The 23,029-nt window shown below is 38.1% G+C and overlaps 1 non-coding gene across 1 annotated transcript; it reads right to left on the bottom strand.

Annotated features, from left to right (window-relative positions):
• Positions 1 to 3,654: 3,654 nt before the first annotated feature.
• Positions 3,655 to 3,726, bottom strand: TRNAS-GGA (transfer RNA serine (anticodon GGA)). Its single transcript has one exon. It is a non-coding gene; the product is annotated as a tRNA-Ser (tRNA).
• Positions 3,727 to 23,029: the final 19,303 nt, after the last annotated feature.

Here is a 23,029-nt window from a genome sequence, read left to right as displayed (position 1 = left end):
TTCAGGGAAAAAGGAAGAGGCAACCTGAATGAAGTGGAGGTGGCTTGGTGAGGAATAATGGAAATCAAACATACTTGATTTGGGGCTGTCAGATTTTGAGCAAGGTTATGAACTGACCAGAGAACTAATAGGGCCACATGCATTGGATATGGGAATGAAATAAGGAAGGCAACTAAGTCACTGCAGTTACTTAATGAACTATTCTTCATTAATTAAGGATTGGGGGAAATAAATGATAAAAATGGGATCTACTCAATTGAAGATACAGAAATTACAAATAGCACCTTCAAATGGACTATTGGATGGTTAACATTGCCACATCAGAGGAAAACACAACCTTCTAGGTAAAAAGTGGGCAATAGAAAGGGAAAGAATGTGCCATTCAAGGTGTGAGTCAGAGGCAAAGAAGTAAAGGAAGGCATAAATATGCAAGGCAAGCACAGGCAGAAGTGTGCTCTTGGCAAGAAACACAGAAATTCAAAATAGCAGAGAGGCTCAATCTATTCATCTGGGTGCTTACCAGGAACAATAGGGCTGCTTTAAATATGGATGCTGTCTATGGCCAAACGCAAAAGCACTGCATCGTGTTGTCATCTGCTGTGAAGCCAAGGCCCTGAAGGTTTCACCTACAGAGAAATATTTGACATCAGATGTTTGGGGAATTCTTCTCAAAAGTATAAATTATAAAATCTCAAGAGTTCCAAAGAATGGATAGTGACAAGTAAACAAGGCAAGATTTAAAAAGAAAAACAGAAAAACTTTCAGAGTTACAGGGATATGTTATTGCAATTATTGAGAAAGGAGAGGGCATATTTGTCATGGTTTGAGTGAACTGAATGGAAATATGATTTGCTTCATTCATGGTGTCCCAGAGAGAACAGGACTTGTTAATAACCTGCATGATTTTTGTGGAAAATGCAGTAAACTCGGTACCTTGAGTTGGGAGAGAAGATAAGTGATGCCACAGGGATCAGGCACCTGCCTCCTTTGTGACTGTTCATCACACTCTTCCACCAGATATTTCCAGGGGTCTAGGGAAATTGCAGTCTGGATCAATGTTGCCATCTGCCCAGGCTTAGTTTTGGCAAGCTGTTAACTTGTTGCCTCAGGTCATACATTGATTACTAGATTAAAGGATTAAAATGTGAATGTAAATATTCTGATCCAGCTACCAGCACCACCAGGTAAAGAAAACTGGCCCCCAATGTTCAATTATGTTGTCTGTTATGGACATTTATCTATAGGGTTCTTTTGTCACATGTAGTAAGCCTCTCTATAAAGAATCTGATGAGATCAAGTCAGGTGAAGAGATCTGCATTTATAAAGAAAGAAAAACTCCTGAGTGTGTGTGTATGTTTAAATTCTACTGGGACCAAGTGAGACACAGTTACTAAAGCCTAGAAATATGATTCTGGAAGAGAAATAACAAAACATTGAGTAAAAAATATACAAATTACATAATAAAAGTTCATTAAATTTAACCATCAAAAATAAGTGGAAAGATAAAGTACTCTACTTGCTAAAGGAAAATAAGAGGAAAACGTAGGAATTATGTAGAGAACTATTTTATTTCTCTTGGTTTTCTTAGACGATGGTGCATAATTTCTGGATGTCCCAATAAAGCATGTGAGTCTGTTGTGATCACTAATCAGACTAATTGTTGAGGATAATGATGGTCATTGATATCAGGATTGACCTATGTGATATCTTTAAAGATAGGAGTGTCCCAAAGAAATACTGTTATTGAACTCCTGAGAATAACTTGTTAATACGTGTGTGGGTTAACTACAAGTTTATTACTAGATACACTTTTAGGGAGAACATTCCTTCTAATAGTTAGCACTCACTCAAACTGATCAGAAGAACATCAATAGAGAATTGTAGCACCTCTGCAAAATGATTCATTGATAGACTTTGAACATGCATGACCTTATTAGCTAAGACAGAAAGATATTGCCTGGAGTGACAGGAACTAATCACAGTCCTTGTAGAAATGAAACAAGCTTTAGAAGGAAATCTCTGCCAATCCCTTCGTTGTACAAATGAGGAGCTAAGCCTAGACAGGTTGTCACTTGCCCAAGGTTATATCATTACCTGCTGTGGTAGTTGAGTCCAGACTGGAAACCAGGTCTCCAGAGAAAAGTTATCAGAAATCTGGGTTGACTTTGGTCAGCCTTTCTGATAGCTCCCTGCCTCTATTCTACCCACCAAGCCAGGATTATATAGGCTCTTACCACAGAAATAACAGAACCAAGAGGCTGTGGATGGGAGGTAAACAGGTGTGAGAAAATAATAGTTTAGAGTGCCTGAAGGGTAGCATGTATCCATAAGTTATTTTCTGCTGTTATTTTAACAGTTTAAAATTAAAGACTGAGGGGTGTATTTATGGCTTATGTGGTTTATAACAAAACTACAAGTTATTCAGGATATGAAGGTGACAACTAAATGCTCTTTATCATCACCAACATTACCATTATCACATCATCGCCGTTTACTGAGCCCTAATAACGTGCATGACACTGCATTAGACACTTTATAAATATTATATCTTTGGCTTTTAAAAAGATAATACTGTGTTATTTAATATGTCATGAAAGCTGGTCTAAAAAGTGAACAAGGCTGCTTATAGTATGTGTAATCACTAAGTTATGGAGCTGTATTCTGATCACTGATGTATATCAACCCACAGTGATTCTCTCCACTGTCAAATTAAAAATATTAACAGATGGCATAATTTGCCATTCTAGCTTTCACACTTTCAGGTAAATATTTTAATATTAGGCAGCATTCTGGGACACCTCTCATCTTTTCCACTCCCTCTTACAGTATTTCACTTGAAATGTGTAGCTTGTGTTAGAAAAATGCAAAATGGCAAAACTGATAAAGGAGCACCTGAAGGCAGTCATAGGTGAAGTGGTCAGAGGAGGATGGTCCCAGGATGGAATATGGACTTGGTTGGCCCTAGCTGCTCTGCCTGGCTCTAGGCCTAGAGAGTTCATAAATAAATACATGGTTGTTTATTTTTAGAAGGTAGGTTTTCTGGATTTTTAGAAAAAAAATTCAAAAATTATAAACACTGCTGCTAAAATGGTTTGCTTGTAAAGAGTTATCAAGATGTTATAGATGCTCTATAAATGCTATATTCCTAAGTGGTAGCAATTTCAGCTATACATTTTCAAGTATTTTAAAGAACTGATGGCAACATGTTGGTGTGATGCTAGTGACAGGTTTGGTGTTCATCCTCTCCTGGTAGAGGAAGCTGGAAGACCTTGTCAGAATTTCAGGCGTGGGCTCTGCTTTGGACTCCTGGCCCTTGATGAACTCAGTCATGGTCTGACTTCTTTGAGATTACCATTTTGCAGTCAAGAGGTGTTTGTCCAATGGCTGCCATGTGCCATGATACAGAGGTTGATAAAAAAGACGTGGCCTATAATTGTAATTTTCAGTCTAATGGAAGGGGAAAACATTGAACAAATAAACACAGGGATACACACATAATTATAGATTGTACTAAGTATTATAAAGAAGTGAAGTTGCTCAGTCGTGTCTGACTCTTTGCAATCCCATGGACTGTAACCTACCAGGCTCCTCCCTCCATGGGATTCTTCAAGAAAGAGTACTGGAGTGGGTTGCCATTTCCTTCTCCCAGGGATCTTCCCGACCCAGGGATTGAACCTGGGTCTTCTGCATTCCAGGCAGACACTTTAACCTCTGAGCCACCAGGGAAGGAGAGAAGTATTATAAAGGAAACATCAATATGGGGAGTGGAAAGGAAGCCCCTGGAGGCAAAGTTACAGGTGAGGTGAGTAGAAGAGAAGTGTCCCTTGGCTGACCCCCTGCTGAGTCTACTTCTGTTAAAGAGCCTGTCCTCCTGGGAAGGAGGGTGGTGGAAATGCACATACCCTACAGAGAGAAATTAAGCTAAAATAAAAGTGAGGTTGATTCAACCTGAATGAAAGAATATGACTTGGCAAACAGACAATTACAAACACTGTACATATTGGCTGACTATATGAAACAGTAAAAACAGAAGGAATTAAAGCTAGTATGAGAAGATAGTAAAAAGAAATGCCAAGGTGTTGGCTGCTAATGATGTAGAAAAACTGCTTTATCAAGGTATATCATAATAGGAAATCTAGTGATCTGACTTTCATTAATAAAGAAATTCAATTACATTACAATTTCAGAAGACAGTTTTTAAAAGAAAGAGCTGAAGAAGGCATTACTGTTTATCCAATTCATGCTTTTTCCAAACTGTACCTTCAACTGATAGCAGAACACCGTCCTGATTTTTTGGTATCTGAGAAAAGGTGAATGTTGGTGGGTGAAATAGAACTGTCTCATTGAAGCAAAGCTTTATGCAGCTGCTGTATTCCAGCAAAACATTCATTTAACTTCTTATTCTTGAGGCACGGGCCTGACAGTGTTATTTTATCTGGTGATTGTAAGGGAAAATGGAGGCTGGATTTAAATTAGAAGGATGAGATCACCCCCTTAGCATTATCTGGATCTCATTAGAGTTCCTCTTATATAGCAGCCACTTGTTGATTTTCTGTCTTTACATACTAGGGAGCATCTGCTATGGGTCAGCACTTCCAAATGTTATTTTTAAAAGTTAAGAGAGCTATATTTGTAATGGAAGCAGGGACTCTGGACCACAAACTTCCTTCCAGTAGCCTATTCATTCAGTCATTTATTTATTTATTCAAACATATTCCATGTATTCAATCAACATTTATTAAATACTTCATATATTTAGGTACTTTTGTTGTGTTAGGAATTAAAAACAGGATTGAAACCCAGTATATGTGCATGCATGCAGCTTTTAAGAACTTCAAAGAGCAGAGAGGCAGACTACCAAATAAATTGAAGCATTTTAATACTGAGAGAGAAATACTGTACCTGACAGAGTTAAATAGAGAAGGAGTACTTTATTCAAGACTGCTGTAACACAGGAGAGCAATTGAATTCTACTCAGACAATAGATGGAAGAGCTTTCAAGCACTGGGGTCAGCCAGTGAAAAATACAGGACAATATGAAAGAGGAAGTGAAAGCTGGTCAGTGTAACTGGGCCTTCAGTGTGTGCTAATTGGTGCTTATCTTTGGAAAGTTGGGCTGGTATCTTCACATAGACCCTGGAAAATAAAGGTGCTATCTTTCTTGATGATTACTTTTCAAAGGGATGTCTCCTAGGTCCTTGAGAAGGACCTTCCTGGTTTGTAAAACTGTCAAGAGGCTGGGAGAATGCTTACATCTCAAAGACAAAGACGGCATTTACCGCTGTTCTCTAAAGTAAATTCTCTAAGAAAAGGGACCTCTGGGGTCTTTGGGCAGGAAGAAATCTGACTCAAGTTTAGTTAAGCAGAGGCAACATTAAGGGTGTCTTGGTCAATTCAGTGTGATGAATGAAGTGATGGAGTTTATCTCAAGGAAAACATAGGAAGGTAAGTGTTAAATTACATTGGAGAGATAAATTGATGTGACCCAGGGGGCCTTTAAAAGTTAGAATAAGTGGCAAGATAGTGTGCTTAAAAGAAAACTGGACTCTAAATTATTTGGGATTTTAACCTTGACTGCTGCTTGTTACACCCATGTGATATTGGACAAGTCAAGCCTGTTTGAGCTACTATTTTTATCTTTAATGGGGAAATGACTATATACACCTGATTCATAGTGTTATAGTGAATATCAAACACAATAAGATTTGCCTAGAGCCCTATTAAATAGCACAGCAGCAAATAAATGCAATGCAAAATTGTAAGAAATTATTGACTAAGCCCATGAAAACCTGGAAATAAAAAGACAAAGAATTACTTCCTAAAGACTCTAAACCCAGTCAGTTTAATGAATATATTCTTTTCAGTTTTCAAATAACTGGTAATTCTCTTTCCGTATAATCCATTCTGTTCTCCCTCCCCTACCCCCCGCAATCCTATTTGAAAATATATCACTTTATTTTATTAAGCCATGATAATCTACAGTCTGAAATCTTTAGAAGAAAGCACAAAAGACAAAACTACAGACTATATTTCTGATCTTTTCATCAAACATATCCATGTGGGGCTTGTTATAGCAAAAAAAAAAAAGGTTTGTGTTACAAAATCTACTAATAATCAACAGGTCAGAGAGAAAAGAACACTATTTTCAAAAGAATCAGAAAGGAAATTTTACAGTTTAGAGCAAATTTTTATTTTAAGTCTATAGAAAGTAATGTAAAAATAGTTATCATTTATAATAAAGGCTATTTACTGAAGTCAACAGACAACATTATACTTAACCTTGAAACTGTACTGGCATTCCCATTAAATTGAAAACAAGACCAGAAGGCACTGACATTACTATTAGCATTGTTCTGGGAGCAGGAATCAATCAATTGCAACCATCAGCAACTATAGAAGTACTGTCAAAAAAAAAAGAGAAAGAAACACAATCATTGCATTCTCAGAAAAAAATAAGTATAAATCAAGAGATTCTACTAAAAATAAATTAGATATACTGTTTTTAAAGCAAAATTGTTACAAGTATATATACAAAACAATAGAGTTCAATATAGTAGCCAAAAGAGTTGCAAAATTAATTTTAAAATATTGCATTTCTAATAACCTAACACTTGAATTATAAAACACACAGAAGGCTTTTGTGAACAATATTACGAACAATAATGAAGGTGAAATTAAATGGCTAAACAAATAGACATGCATAGTATGTTCTCAAATGGGAAACTGAGTATTATGAAAGTAGATACATTAATCATTTTCATATTAATATATGATTCTAAATGGAATAATGGTAGGAATATTAAACTTCATGAAGTAGTTAAAAAGTGATAAAGCCATAAAGTAGTTATAAAAGTAATCTATTATTAAAATTAAACGATACATAATTGAAGAAATTTAAAAGATTACTGTCCTCCTCCACACATTCTCCCAAAGTTTCCAAACAAACAGAATAGCTAGAGACATCTGAAGAGGATCTGCCTCTTTAAATATTACAGTGAGTTATAAATAGGCAATACTTAACATGTTCCAGGCACAAGAAGTGGTATTAGTTCAGTTCAGTTCAGTGAAGTCGCTCAGTCGTGTCCGACTCCTTGCGACCCCATGAATCGCAGCATGCCAGGCCTCCCTGTCCATCACTAACTCCTGGAGTTTACCCAAACTCATGCCCATCAAGTCAGTGATGCCATCTAGCCATCTCATCCTCTGTCATCCCCTTCTCCTCCTGCCCCCAAACCCTCCCAGCACCAAAGTCTTTTCCAATGAGTCAACTCTTTGCATGAGGTGGCCAAAGTACTGGAGTTTTAGCTTCAGCATCAGTCCTTTCAGTGAACACCCAGGACTGATCTCCTTTAGAATGGACTGGTTGGATCTCCTTGCAGTCCGAGGGACTCTCAAGAATCTTCTCCAGCACCACAGTTCAAAAGCATCAATTCTTCAGCACTCAGCTTTCTTCACAGTCCGACTCTCACATCTATACATGACCACTGGAAAAACCATAGCCTTGACTAGACAGACCTTTGTTGACAAAGTAATGTCTCTGCTTTTAATATGCTATCTAGGTTGGTAATAACTTTCCTTCCAAGGAGTAAGCGTCTTTTAATTTCATGGCTGCAATCACCATCTGCAGTGATTTTGGAGCCCCCCAGAAATAAAGTCCAGTGGTATTTGCAGTGTCCCTCCCTCCTCACAACACAAATGAACAAGTGAGCCTAAATAAGTGACCACCTTCTCCCTCTTGTATCAGGGCAGAAATTAGACACTGAAGAGACTTGCAAAAAGAGGAATCCAAAATAAAGAAGTGGGAACTGCTCTGGAAGTGACAGGTGCAACAGGTTAAAACCCTATAGTTAACACTGACTATGCATTGAAGGGGGCCAATTGACCTTGAGAACAAGTACAAACTGGAACAAGGAACTATCTGAAACTGAACTGACCCCACACTGCCCACAACAGCTCCAGAGAAATTCCTATAGTTTTACTATTATCACTTAAAAAAAAATCAAGTTATTTATTACTCCTTTAATTTTCATTTTTATAACCTATCACCTAGCAAAAAAAAAGCCCATTATTAAAGCAAATTTCATATGTATATACTTTACAATTATTGTGATTGATTTTGATTTGTATTTTCAATATTGTGTTTTTGAGAGTCTAACCTCTACTCTAGATTTTTAATCTTTGTTTTTTGGTATTTGTTATCAGTTTTGTACCTTTAAGAATCTAATCCTCAGTATCCATTTTCACTTAAGGGTGTGATTACTGGCTTGACTGCTCTCTCCCCTTTTGACTCTCCCTTTTCTCCCCCAGGTCACCTCTATCTCCTTCCTCCCCCTTCTCTTCTCTGCTTCACTCTGTGAATCTCTCTGGGTGTTCCAGACTGTGAAGAGTACTTAGGGAACTGATTACTGGCTAGATTGCTCTCTCCCCTTATAACTCCCTCTCTTCTCCTCCTGGTATATCTCCCTCCTCCCTCTCCTCTTCTCCCTGTAACTCTATGAACCTCTCTGGGTGTCTTTCAGTGTGGAGAATTGTTTCACCATTAACCTGGATGTTTTATTATCTGTGCTGTATGGATAGAGAAGTTTTGAGACTACTGTAAGAATAAGACTGAAAGCCAGAGGCAGGAGGCTTAACTCCAAAACTTGAGAACATCAGAGAACTCTTGATTCCAGGGGACGTTAATAGATAAGAGCTTATCCAAAAGCTTACATACCTACAACAAAACTAAGTTTCACCCAAGAGCCAACAAGGTCCAGAGCAAGACATACCAAGCTTATTCTCCAGCACAGCAGAAAAACAGCCCTGAGCATTAAAAGACTGGCTTCCAAAAGACATGCCAAACCCAAGACACCTCAAAACTCACTACTGGACCCTTCATGGAACTCCAGAGAGAAGAGATCCAGCTCCACCCAGCAGTCACAGATGTTAGCTTCCCTAACCAGGAAACCTTGACAAGCCACTAGTCCAACCCCACCCACAGGGAGCAGATTCCACAATAAAGAGGAACCATGAACTTCTAGTCTACAGAAAGGGCACCCCAAACACAGCAATCTAAACAAAATGAAAAGGCAGATAAATATTCATCAGTTAAAGGACCAGGATAAATGCCCACCAAACCAAAAAAAGAGATAGGGAGTCTACCTGAGTAGTAACTGGGAATAATGATAGTAAAGATGATCCCAAATTTTGAAAATAAAATGGAGTTTCAAATAAATACACTAGAGACGAAGATTTAGAAGTTGCAAGAAATATTTGACAAGGACCTAGAAGAAATAAAGAAGAGTCAATCAATAATGAATAATGCAATCAGTTCAGTTCAGTCACTCAGTGTGTCCTGCTCTTTGCGACCCCATGACTGCAGCACACCAAGCCTCCCTGTCCATCACCAACTCCCGAGTTTACTCAAACTCATGTTCATTGAGTCAGTGATGCCATCCAAATGTCTCATCCTCTGTCGTCCCCTCTTTCCACCTTCAATCTTTCCCAGTATCAGGGTCTTTTCCAGTGAGTCAGTTCTTAGCATCACGTGGCCAAGTGTTGCAGTTTCTGCTTCAGCATCAGTCCTTCCAATGAATATTCAGGACTGATGTCCTTTAGGATGGATTGGTTGGATCTCCTTGCGGTCCAAGGGACTCTTGAGAGTTGTCTACAACACTGCAGTTAAAGAGTATCAATTCTTCACTGCTAAGTTTTCTTTATAGTACAACTCTCACATCCTAACAGAAGCAGAAGATATTAAGAAGAGGTGGCAAGAATACACAGAAGAACTGAACAAAAAGGATCTTCACTACCCAGATAATCACGATGATGTGATCACTCATCTAGAGCCAGACATCCTGGAATGTGAAGTCAAGTGGGCCTTAGAAAGCATCACTACGAACAAAGCTAGTGGAGGTGGTGGAATTCCAGTAGAGCTATTTCAAATCCTGAAAGATGACGCTGTGAAAGTGCTGCATTCAATATGCCAGCAAATTTGGAAAACTCAGCAGTGGCCACAGGACTGGAAAATGTCAGTTTTCATTCGAATCCCAAAGAAAGGCAATGCCAAAGAATGCTCAAACTACTGCACAATTGCACTCATCTCACACGCTAGTAAAGTAATGCTCAAAATTCTCCAAGCCAGACTTCAGCAATACATGAACCGTGAATTCCCTGATGTTCAAGCTGGTTTTAGAAAAGGCAGAGGAACCAGAGATCAAATTGCCAACATCTACTGGATCATGGAAAAAGCAAGAGAGTTCCAGAAAAACATGTATTTCTGCTTTATTGACTATGCCAAAGCCTTTGACTGTGTGGATCACAATAAACTGTGGAAAATTCTGAAAGAGATAGGAATACCAGACCACCTAACCTGCCTCTTGAGAAATCTTATGCAGGCCAGGAAGCAACAGTTAGAACTGGACATGGAACAACAGACTGGTTCCAAATAGGAAAAGGAGTATGTCAAGACTGTATATTGTCACCCTGCTTATTTAACTGTATGCAAACTACATCATGAGAAACGCTGGGCTGGATGAAGCACAAGTTGGAATCAAGATTGCCGGGAGAAATATCAATAACCTCAGATAGGCAGATGACATCACCCTTATGGCAGAAAGTGAAGAGGAACTAAAAAGCCTCTTGATGAAAGTAAAAGAGGAGAGTGAAAAAGTTGGCTTAAAGCTCAACATTCAGAAAAAGATCATGGCACCCTCCCATCACTCCATGGAAAATAGATGGGGAAACAGTGTCAGATTTTTTTGTGTGTGTGCTCCAAAATCACTGCAGATGGTGATTGCAGCCATGAAATTAAAAGACACTTACTCCTTGGAAGAAAAATTATTACCAACCTAGATAGCATATTCAAAGCCAGAGACATTACTTTGCCGAAAAGGTCCATCTAGTCAAGGCTATGGTTTTTCCAGTGGTCATATATGGATGTGAGAGTTGGACTGTGAAGAAGGCTGAGTGCCGAATAACTGATGCTTTTGAAATGTGGTGTTGGAGAAGACTCTTGAGAGTCCCTCGGACTGCGAGGAGATCCAACCAGCCCATTCTGAAGGAGATCATCCCTGGGATTTCTTTGGAAGGAATGATGCTAAAGCTGAAGCTCCAGTACTTTGGCCACCTCATGTGAAGTGTTGACTCATTGGAAAAGACTCTGATGCTGGAGGGATTGGGGGCAGGAAGAGAAGGTGACAACAGAGGATGAGATGGCTGGATGGCATCACTGACTCGATGTATGTGAATCTGTGAACTCCGGGAGTTGGTGATGGACAGGGAGGCCTAACGTGCTGTGATTCATGGGGTCGCAAAGAGTTGGACACGACTGAGCAACTGAACTGAACTGAACTGAACATCCATACAAGACTACTGGAAAAACCATAGCTTTGACTAGATGGACTTTGTTGGCAATGTCTTGGTCAGAATTTTTTTCCAAGGAGAAAGTATCTTTTAATTTCAGGGCTACAGTCACCATCTACATTTGTTTTGGAGCCGCCCAAAATAAGGTCTGTCACTGTTTCTATTGCTTCCTCATCTATTTGCCCTGAAGTGATGGGACCAGATCCCAAGGTCTTCATTTTCTGAATGTTGAGCTTTAAGCCAACTTTTTCACTCCCCTCTTTCACTTTCATCAAGAGGCTTTTTAGTTCCTCTTCACTTTCTGCCATAAGGGTGGTGTCATCTGCCTATCTGAGGTTATTGATATTTCTCCCGGCAATCTTGATTCCAGCTTGTACTTCATCCAGCCCAGCATTTCTCATGATGTAGTTTGTATATAGTTAAATAAGCAGGGTGACAATATACAGCCTTGATGTACTCCTTTCCTGATTTGGAACCAGTCTGTTTTTACAAGTCCAGTTCTAACTGTTGCTTCCTGACCTGCATACAGATTTCTCAAGAGGTAGGTCAGGTAGTCTGGTATTTCCATCTCTTGAAGAATTTTCCAGTTTCTTGTGATCCACACAATCAAGGATTTGGTGTAGTCAATAAAGCAGAAATAGATGTTTTCCTGGAACCCTCTTGCTTTTTCCATGATCCAGCAGATGTTGGCAATTTGATCTCTGGTTCCTCTGCCTTCTCTACATCCAGCTTGTACATTTGGAAGATCACGGTTCATGTTGGGGAAACAGTGTCAGACTTTATTTTTGGGGGCTCCACAATCACTGCAGATGGTGACTGCAGCCATGAAATTAAAAGATGCTTACTCTTTGGAAGAAAGGTTATGACCAACCTAGATAGTATATTCAAAAGCAGAGACATTACTTTGCCAACAAAGGTCCATCTAGTCAAGGCTATGGTTTTTCCAGTGGTCATGTATGGATGTGAGAGTTGGACTGTGAAGAAGGCTGAGAGCCGAATAACTGATGCTTTTGAACTGTGGTGTTGGAGAAGACTCTTGAGAGTCCCTCGGACTGCAAGGAGATCCAACCAGTCCATTCTGAAGGAGATCAACCCTGGGATTTCTTTGGAAGGAATGATGCTAAAGCTGAAACTCCAGTACTTTGGCCACCTCATGAGAAGGGTTGACTCATTGGGAAAGACTCTGATGCTGGAGGGATTGGGGGCAGGAGGAGAAGGGGACGACAGAGGATGAAATGGCTGGATGGCATCACGGACTCGATGGATGTGAGTCTGAGTGAACTCCGGGAGATGGTGATGAACAGGGAGGCCTGGTGTGCTGTGATCCATGGGGTCGCCAAGAGTCGGACACGACTGAGCGACTGAGTTGATCTGAACTGAACTGTACTGTTGAAGCCTGGCTTGCAGAATTTTGAGCATTACTTTACTAGTGTGTGAGATGAGTGCAATTGTGCAGTAGTTTGAGCATCCTTTGGCATTGCCTTTCTTTGGGATTGGAATGAAAACTGACCTTTTCCAGTCCCGTGACCAATGTTGAGTATTCCAAATTTGCTGGCATATTGAATGTAGCACATTAACCGCCTCATCTTTTAGGATTTGAAATAGCTTAACTGGAATTCCATCACCTGCCCTAGCTTTGTTCTTAGTGATGGTTCCTAAGGCCCATTTGACTTAATCTTCCAGGATATCTGGCTCTACATGAATGATTACACCATCGTGATTATCTGGGTCATGAAGATTTTTTTTGTATAGTTCTTCTGTGTATTCTTGCCACCTCTTCTTAATATCTTCTGCTCTTAGATCCATACCATTTCTGTGCTTTATTGTGCCCATCTTTGCATGTAATTTTCTCTTGGTATCTCTAATTTTCTTGAAGAGATTTCTAGTCTTTCCCATTCTGTTGTTTTCCTTTATTTCTTTGCATTTATTGCTGAGGAAGGCTTTTTAGCTCTCCTTGCTATTCTTTGGAACTCTTCATTCAGATGGGTATATCTTTTCTTTTTTCACTTGCCTTTGCTTGTCTTCTTTTCTCAGCTATTTGTAAGACCTCCTCAGACAAGCATTTTGCCTTTTTGCTTTTCTTTTTCTTGGGGATGGTCTTGATGGCTGCCTCCTGTACAGTGTCATGAACCTCTGTCCATAGTTCTTCAGGCACTCTATCAGCTCTAATCCCTTGAATCAATCTATTTCTCACTTACACTGTATAATCAATCATAAGGGATTTGATTTAGGTCATACCTGAATTGTCTAGTGGTTTTCCCTACTTTCTTCAATTTAAGTCTGAATTTTGCAATAAGGAGTTCATGATCTGAGCCACAGTCAGCACCCAGGCTTGTTTTTGCTGACTGTATGGAGCTTCTCCATCTTTGGCTGCAAAGAATAGAATCAATCTGATTTCCGTTTTGGTGAAATGGTGGTGTCCATGTGTAGAGTCTTCTCTTGTGTTGTTGGAAAAGGGTGTTTGCTATGACCAGTGTGTTCTCATGGCAAAACTCTACTAGCCTTTGCTCTGCTTCATTCTGTACTCCAAGGCCAAACTTGCCTGTTACTCCAAGTATTTCTTGACTTCCTACTTTTTCATTCCAGTCCCTGGTAATGAAAAGGACATCTTTTTTGTGTGTTAATTCTAGAAGGTCTTGTACATCTTCATAGAGCCGTTCAACTTTACCTCCTTTAGCATTACTGGTTGGAACATAGACTTGGACATAAACATACTGTGATATTGAATTCTTTACCTTGGAAATTAACAGAGTTCATCTGTTGTTTTTGAGATTGCATCCAAGTACTGCATTTCAGACTCTTCTGTTGACTATGATGGCTACTCCATTTCTTCTAAGGGATTCTTGCCCACAGTAGTAGATACAATGCCGGAGACTCCTGGACACTCACTGGCAAGTCTGGGTCAGTCTCTTGTGGTGTCATACCTCCTTTCTCCTTGTTCCTGGTGCACACAAGTATCTGTCTGTTCCTTCCAAGAGTCTGTTTCCCCAGTCCTGTGTAAGTTCTGGTGACTCTATGGTGTAGTTAATGGTGACCTCCTCCAAGAGGGCTTATGCCATACCCAGGTCTGCTGCACCCAAAGCCCCTGCCCCTGTGGCAGTCCACTGCCGACCTGTACCTCCATAGGTGACACTCAAACACAGTTCTGTCTCAGTCTCTGTGGGGCCTCTGGGTCCTGATGTGCACAAGGTTTTTTGAGCCCTCTGAGTGTCTCTGGTGAGTATGGAGTTTGATTCTAAATGCAATTTTGCCCCTCTTACCATCTTGCTGGGGCTTCTCTGTCCTTAGATGTGGGGTATCTCCTCACAGCTGGTCCAGTGCCATGCAGCTGCTGCTCCAGCACCACACAACTGCTACTCCAGTGCTGTGCAGCCAAATAATGCAATAAATGAGATCTAAAGCTCTCTGGAGGGAACCAACAGTAGAATAACTGAGGCAGAAGATAGAACAAGTGAGGTAGAACATAGAAATGTGGAAATAAATGCAGAGAAGAAAAAAGAATGAAAAGAAATCAGGGCAACCTCAGAGACCTCTGGGAAAATGTTAAACGCCCAAATATTCAAATCATAGGAGTCCCAGAAGAAGAAGACAGAAAGAAAGTGCGTAAGAAAATACATGAGGAGATAATAGTTGAAATTTCCCTAAAATGGGGAGGGAAATAGCCACTCAAGTCCAAGAAACCCAGATAGTCCCAAACAGGATACCCAAGGAAAAACACATATTAATCAAACTAATGATGGTCAAACACAAAGAGCAAATATTAAAAACAGCAAGGGAAAAGCAACAAATAAGACACAAGGGGATCCCCGTAAAGATAAGAGCTGATCTTTCAATAGAAACTCTTCAGATCAGAAGGGAATGGCAGAACATTCTTAAAGTGATGAAAGAGAAAAAACCTACAAGCCAGATTACTATACCCAGCAAGGGTATCATTCAAATATGAAGGAGAAATCAAAAGTATTATAGACAAGCAACAGCTGAGAGAATTCCACACCACCAAACCAGCTCTTAAATGAATGCAAAGCACCTCAATACATAAGACAAATACTAACAAGTACGAAAGGGGAAATTAACAGTAACACAGTAAGAGTGGGCTGGAGAAGGCAATGGCAACCCACTCCAGCACTCTTGCCTGGAAAATCCCATGGATGGAGGAGTCTGGTAGGCTGCAGTCCATGGGGTCGCTAAGAGTCGGACACGACTGACTTCACTTTCACTTTTCACTATCATGCCTTGGAGAAGAAAATGGCAACCCACTCCAGTGTTCTTGCCTGGAGAATCCCAGCGATGGCAGAGCCTGGTGGGCTGCTGTCTCTGGGGTCGCACAGAGTCGGACACGACTGAAGCGATGTAGCACCAGTAGTAAGAGTGGGAAATTTTAATACCCCTCTCACACCTATGGAGACATCAACCAAACAAAATTAGCAAGGAAACACAAACTTTAAGTGCTACAATGGACTAGTTAGACCTATTTGATACCTATTTGATACCTATTTGGTAGGACATTTCACCCCCAAACAATAAATTTCACCTTTTTCTCAAGTGCAGATGGAACATTGTCCAGGATAGAACACATCCTGGGCCATAAAGCTAGCCTTGGTAAATTAAAAAAAAAAAAAATTATCTGAAGCATGTTTTCTGATCACAATACAGTAAGATTAGATGTCTACTACAAGAAAAAATCTATTAAAAATACAAATATATGGATGCTACACAACATGCTTCTGAAAAACCAACAATTCATGAAAGAAAAAGGAAATAAAAATATGGATAAAAACAAATGAAAATGCAAACACAACAACCCAAAACCTATGGGATTCAGTAAAAGCAGTGCTAAGGGGAAGGTTCATAGCAATATGTTTATCTCAAGAAACAAGAGAAAAATCAAGTAAATAACCTAACTTTAGACCTAAAGCAACTAGAAAAAGAAGAAATGAAGAACCCCACCGTTAGTAGAAGGAAAGAAATCATAAAAATTAGGGCAGAAGTAAATGAAAAACAAAGGAGACTATAGCGAAAAGCAACAAAACTAAAAGCTGGTTCCTTGAGAAGATAGATAAAATAGAAAAACCAGTAACCAGACTCATCAAGGAAAAAAGGGATAATAACAATGAATAATAACAATGTTCCTGTTCCTATAATATTGATTAAATAAGCTAATAAATGCAAAGTATATAAAGTATAATGCTAAATAGGTGTTAAATACTATTTGTTTCTATTATCATTAAAGGCATCACCATTATCATCATTCAACAAAGCATTCAAGGATTAAAGTAGCTGTTATTTATTATTACTTTAGTATTAAAGTAGTATTTATGAAGAATCTACCGTACGCTGGACCTCGTACTAGATATTTTCTAGATCACTGAATTAATGCTCTGATCAGCTGTGTAACAAAAGATGGTGTAATAAAGCCAGAGATCATGTCTTTACAGCCAGAAACATTTAGGTTCAGATATTAGATCTGCCACTTATTCTCTACATGACTTTGGTAAATTGCTTATCATGTTTTTCTGTTTCTGAATGCATTTATAAAACTGAAACAACCATTATTAACTTGGGGTGATGATATGTAGGGTAATACGAGTGTCTGTTAACATGTGCATGTGTGACTACATGTATACAGTATATGTATGTGTGTGTATTTAGTTTAAGAGCTTAAATCAGTCCTTAAATTTTAATTAATCATACTATTAGGACCTTCTTATAATCATAAATGAGATAACTAGACTTGGAGAAAATTCATGATATGTCCATGTTCACATCAAGTTGTAGAGCCAGCATTCAAGGTCTGCTGCTGCTGCTGCTGCGTCACTGCTGCTCAGTCATGTCCAACTCTGCGCAACCCCAGAGATGGCAGCCCACCAGGCTCCCCGGTCCCTGGGATTCTCCAGGCAAGAACACTGGAGTGGGTTGCCATTTCCTTCCCCAATGCATGAAAGTGAAAAGGGAAAGTGAAGTTGCTCAGTCGGGTTGGACTCCTAGCAACCCCATGGACTGCAGCCTACCAGGCTCCTCCGTCTAAGGGATTTTCCAGTCAAGAGTACTGGGGTGCCATTGCCTTCTCCCATTCTAAGTCAAGTGAACTTAAATATTAAGGCTTTTGTTTTCTGCACTTCACAATAATGGTTCAGACAGTGTCTTTGCAGAGAATTCAATGTGGAATGAAGTTGAAGAAAATCAAATGAATACTCTCTACTATTTACAAACTTAAATTTCACAAGTCCCAGTCTGTCTTAAAATAAAATTGCTTTATATTGGTTGAAAAAAAAAAAAAAAAGGGAAAAAAGGGAGAACCAAATCAACAAAATTATAAGTGAAAATGGAGAAATCACAACAGAAATCACAGAAATACAGAGCATCATAAGAGACTACTATTATCAACTATATGCCAATAAAATGGACAATTTGGAAGAAATAGATGAATTCTTAGAAAAGTATAATCTTCCAAAACTGGACCATAAGAAATAGACAATCTTAACAGACTCATCACAATCACAGAAATAAAAACTGTAATAAAAAATCTTCCAACAAAGAAAAGCTCAGGACCAGACAGCTTCACAGGTGAATTCTATCAAAAATTTAGAGAAGAGCTAACATCTATCCTACTCAAACTCTTCCAGAAAATTGCAGAGGAAGGTGAACTGCCAATCTCATTCTGTGAGGCCACCATCACCCTAATACCAAAACCAGACAAAGATGCCACAAAAGAAGAGAACTACAGGCCAATATCATTGATGAACATAGATGTAAAAATCTTCAATTAAATTCTAGCAAACAGAATCCAACAAGATATTAAAAAGATCATACATCATGACCAAGTGGGCTTTATTCCAGAGATACAAGGATTCTTCAATATTTGCAGATCAATCAATGTGACACCACATTAACAAATTGAAAGATAAAAACCATGTGATTATCTCAATAGATGCATAGAAATTCTTTGACAAAATTCAACATCCATTTATGATAAAAAGCCAGAAAGCAGGCATAGAAGGAACATACCTCAACAAAATAAAAGCCACATATGATAAACCCACAGCCAACATTATCCTCAATGGTGAAAAATTGAAAGCATTTCCCCTGAAGTCAGGAAAAAGACAAGGGTGCCCACTCCCACCACTATTATTCAACATAGTTTTGGCAGTTTTAGCCACAACAATCAGACAAGAAAAGGAAATAAAAGGAATCCAGATTGAAAATGAAGAAGTAAAACTCTCACTGTTTGCAGATGACATGATCCTCTACATAGAAAACCCTAAAAGACACCATCAGAAAATTGCTAGAGTTAATCAATGAATATAGTAAATATGCAGGATATAAAATTAACATGCAGAAATCCCTTGCATTCCTATACACAAACAATGAGAAAACAGAAAGAGAACTTAAGGAAACAATTCAGTTCACCATTGTGATGAAAAGAGTAAATTACTTAGGAGTAAATCTACCTAAAGAAACAGAAGACCTATATACAGAAAACTATAAAAACACTGATGAAAAAAATCAAAGATGACATAAATAGATGGAAAATATACCATGTTCTTGGATTGGAAGAATCAATGTTGTGAAAATGAGTATACTACCTAAAGCAATCTATAGATTCAGTGAAACCCCTACCAACCTACCAATGGTATTTTTCACAAAACTAGAACAAATAATTTCACAATGAGTATGGAAATACAAAAAACCTTGAATAGCCAAAGCAATCTTGAGAAAGAAGAATGGAACTGGAGGAACCAATCTGCCTGACTCCAGACAACTACAAAGCTACTGTCATCAAGACAGTATGTCACTGGCACAAACACAGAAATATAGATCAGTAGAGCAAAATAGAAAGCCCAGAGATAATTCCATGTACCTATGGGCACCTTATGTTTGACAAAGGAGGCAAGAATATACAATGGAGAAAAGACAATCTCTTCAACAAGTGGCGCTGGAAAATTGGTCAACCACCTGTAAAAGAATGAAACTAGAACACTTTCTAACACCATACACAAAAATAAACTCAAAATGGATTAAAGATCTAGATATAAGACCAGACACTACAAAACTCCTATGGGAAAACATAGGCAAAACATTCTCTGATATAAATCACAGCAAGATCCTCTGTGATCCATCTCCCAGAGTAATGGAAAGAAAATCAAAATTAAACAAATGGGACCTAATTAAACTTAAAAGCTTGTGTACAATGAAGGAAACTATAAGCAAAGTGAAAAGACAGCCTTCAGAATGGGAGAAAATAATAGCAAATAAAGCAACTGACAAAGAATTAACCTAAAAATATACAGGCAGCTCATGTGGCTCAATACCAGAAAAATAAATGACCCAATCAAAAAATGGGCCAAAGAACTAAATAGACATTTCTCCAAAGAAGACGTACAGATGGCTAACAGGCACATGAAAAGATGCTCAACGTCAGTCATTATCAAGAAATGCAAATCAAGACCACAATGAGGTACCATCTCACGTCAGTCAGAATGGCTGCTATCCAAAAGTCTATAAACAATAAATGCTTTTGAGGATGTGCAGAAAAGGGGACCCTCTTACACTGTTGGTGTGAATGCAAAGTAGTACAGCCACTGTGAAGAAAGTGTGGAGATTCCTTAAAAAACTGGAAATAAAACTGCCTTATGACCCAGCAATCCCACTGCTGGGCATACACACCGAGGTAACCAGAATTGAAAGAGACACGTGTACCCTAGTGTTCATCACAGCACTGTTTACAATAGCTAGGACATAGAAGCAACCTAGATGTCCATAGGCAGATGAATGGATAAAAAAGCTGTGGTACATATACACAATGGAATATTACTCAGCCATTAAAAAGAATACCTTTGAATCAGTTCTAATGAGGTCGATGAAACTGGAGCCTATTAAATAGAGTGAAGTAAGTCAGAAAGAGAAACACCAATACAGTATATTAATGCATATATGGAATTTAGAAAGATGGTTATGATGACCCTATATGTGAGACAGCAAAAGAGACACAGATGTAAATAACAGACTTTTGGACTCTGTTTGAGAAGGTGAGGGTGGGATAATTTGAGAGAATAGCATTGGAAGATGTTGTTATCATATGTGAAATAGATGCTCAGTTCAAGTTAGATGCATGAAATAGGGCACTGAAAGCCGGGGCACTAGGACAGCCAGGACAGATGGGATGGGGAGGGAGATGGGAGGGGGATCCGGGATGGGGGACACATGTATACCCGTACCTGATTCATGTTAATGTATGGCAAAAACACCACACTATTGTAAAGTAATTAGCCTCCAATTAAATAAATTAATTTAAAAAATCAATAAAATTGAGTTTCAAAACATCAGAAAAAAAAATAAGAGGATATTCAAAATCCACATAGTAAATATAGCATTATCATCCTTAATATGTAAAGGCATATGTTCTTAAAATCAGTTAGAAAACAATGACAGCAGCAGAAATTAAAGAACATACAGTATAAACTTAGTAGCTATCTATAAATACAAACATGTAAAAGCATATTAGTAGTTTATAAGGAAAATAAATGTAATATATACTACTCTTTCATCTCCCATGAAGTAACAGTTAGTAGCATTATATTTAGTGTGTTTAAGACTATAGTAAAAAGAGTTTTTCTTATGCGATACCAGCTGGGACATAAAAACATTTCTGTAAGCACAGTTGGAAAATTGTATTAAGAGACTGAAATAACTTTAGTACAAGAAATTCTATGTATAGGAATTTTTCAAAATATGTGGATTTTTCTCAGGTATAGTCTAAATATCCACAAATTTGAGAAAGACTTTATAAATTACTAAGCTATATAATGGAATATTATAAAAAATGTTCAAGCCATAGTTTTAGGAAGTATTTAATGAATGGAGAAATATTTATAACACAGAGATTAAGAGATAAAAGGTAGTATGCAACTCTATATTGTATGTAATGAAAAAATATAATATCTTATGACAAATGTGTATGTCTAAGAGAAGACATGCTTGAAACCTACCAAAATATTAATCATGATTATGGGTAAACTTATTCTTTATACTCTGTAGACTATTCTAATTTTCAAAAATTACCATTAAGTTAATTCTTTAATCAGAAAAACCATTAGTAAAGCATAAATGATTTAAGGCCTGCTTGGGGGCTGTTTGCTTCCCTGGTGGCTCAGAGGTTAAAGCATCTGCCTGGAATGCAGGAGACCTGGATTCAATCCCTGGGTGGGGAAGATCCCCCTGGAGAAGGAAATGGCAACTCACTCCAGTACTCTTGCCTGGAGAGTCCCATGGACAGAGGAGCCTGGTGGGCTTCAGTCCATAGGGTCACAAAGAGTCAAACATGACTGAAGCAACTTAGCACTCATGCACATTAACCCTAATATTTACCATGTTACTTCATAAGTAATAACACCAACTGTATAGTTAAACGTTTTAAAACAATTTTTTCTCATAGTCTGAGAGACTGTGTAGAATTATGTTAGTATAATCTTAATATTTTGTACAGTAGCAAAAGAGGTAATGTAAGTTTATATTAGGCACTGCAAAACAAAAATTGTGTCCATTATACCAGATACCCATTTTTTCTCATTTATTCATATTATTTAATAAAAATGTGTTGACCATTATGTAGAAGTTGCCATATATTCTAAAAAATTTGACAATCCAAGAGTCACAAATTAGAATTTTAGAAAAGTAAGCAAGATGATAGGTTTTCTGTGACAAGCTGAGTTCTGAACTCCAGAGTTTTATTTACTGAGTAACGGAATATTTGTTTATTCCCTCTAATCTTCTCAGTGCACCTCCCTATTCCCTTTATTTTTGAACATTTATCTTCCCTCATCTTTGTATTTAGTGCTTATCCTTATCGTATACTTCTATTTTTAATCAACTTCATGATTTATAACAGCATCCTCTAGCCTGTTCTAAACATAGTGGCCACTTATTAAATAAATGAAATTAATTCCATGTTTCACTCTTGCAATTACTGCTGAACTGGCAGGAGTTCAATTTTAGATTATTTTGCTCTATTCATAGATAATGCCTTTACAGGTACTGTCTATTCAATACTCTGCGTGTCTAAGATTCAGTGACTTTTTCTAAATATCTAACGATGAAATTAAACTATTGAATATTTAATAATGTTTAAATATTAATGTTCTTAGAGGGCAGGAATATATAAAAATGGGATTCATATTTTATTCCTTTAGATAATGGTAGTGAAACAACAATCATTGCATCTCTTGAGCATATAGATGGACAGCTTGCTATCAAAGGCGAAACCAAGTGGGTGTTCATCAAATAAGAGTAGCTGGAGGCCTGTGTTGTTGGCTGTCAATACTTCTTGTATATTAGTGTTTGATTTCAAGATTTCCTAAATTAAACTTATCTTCATTCATTAATACTGAATATAGTAATTAAAGTCATAGAAAGGTAAAAATAAAAAATTGTCTTTTTTACATAAAAAAAGTTGTGGATTTTTCAAGATCTTAGTGAGGTGCATGTAGTTAGATATATAGACTAAGAAAAGGAAGAGATATAATGTTTTACTTAATTGTGTTTAAAATAAATACATATTATTGGTGGAAAGAGATCTTGCCTGCAGTGTTAAAATATCAAGAAGATAGGATGAGCAGTAATTATGGTTTGAGCACTCATGTGTAAATCAGCTGTATTTAAATTAGGATGAGTGCACTATTAATTCATGGAT

The sequence above is a fragment of the Budorcas taxicolor genome, chromosome 9 (assembly GCF_023091745.1).
Source record: "Budorcas taxicolor isolate Tak-1 chromosome 9, Takin1.1, whole genome shotgun sequence".
NCBI classification, from domain to species: domain Eukaryota; kingdom Metazoa; phylum Chordata; class Mammalia; order Artiodactyla; family Bovidae; genus Budorcas; species Budorcas taxicolor.
Note: the sequence above shows the minus strand (reverse complement) of the source record. Positions and strands in the feature narration are given on the sequence as shown.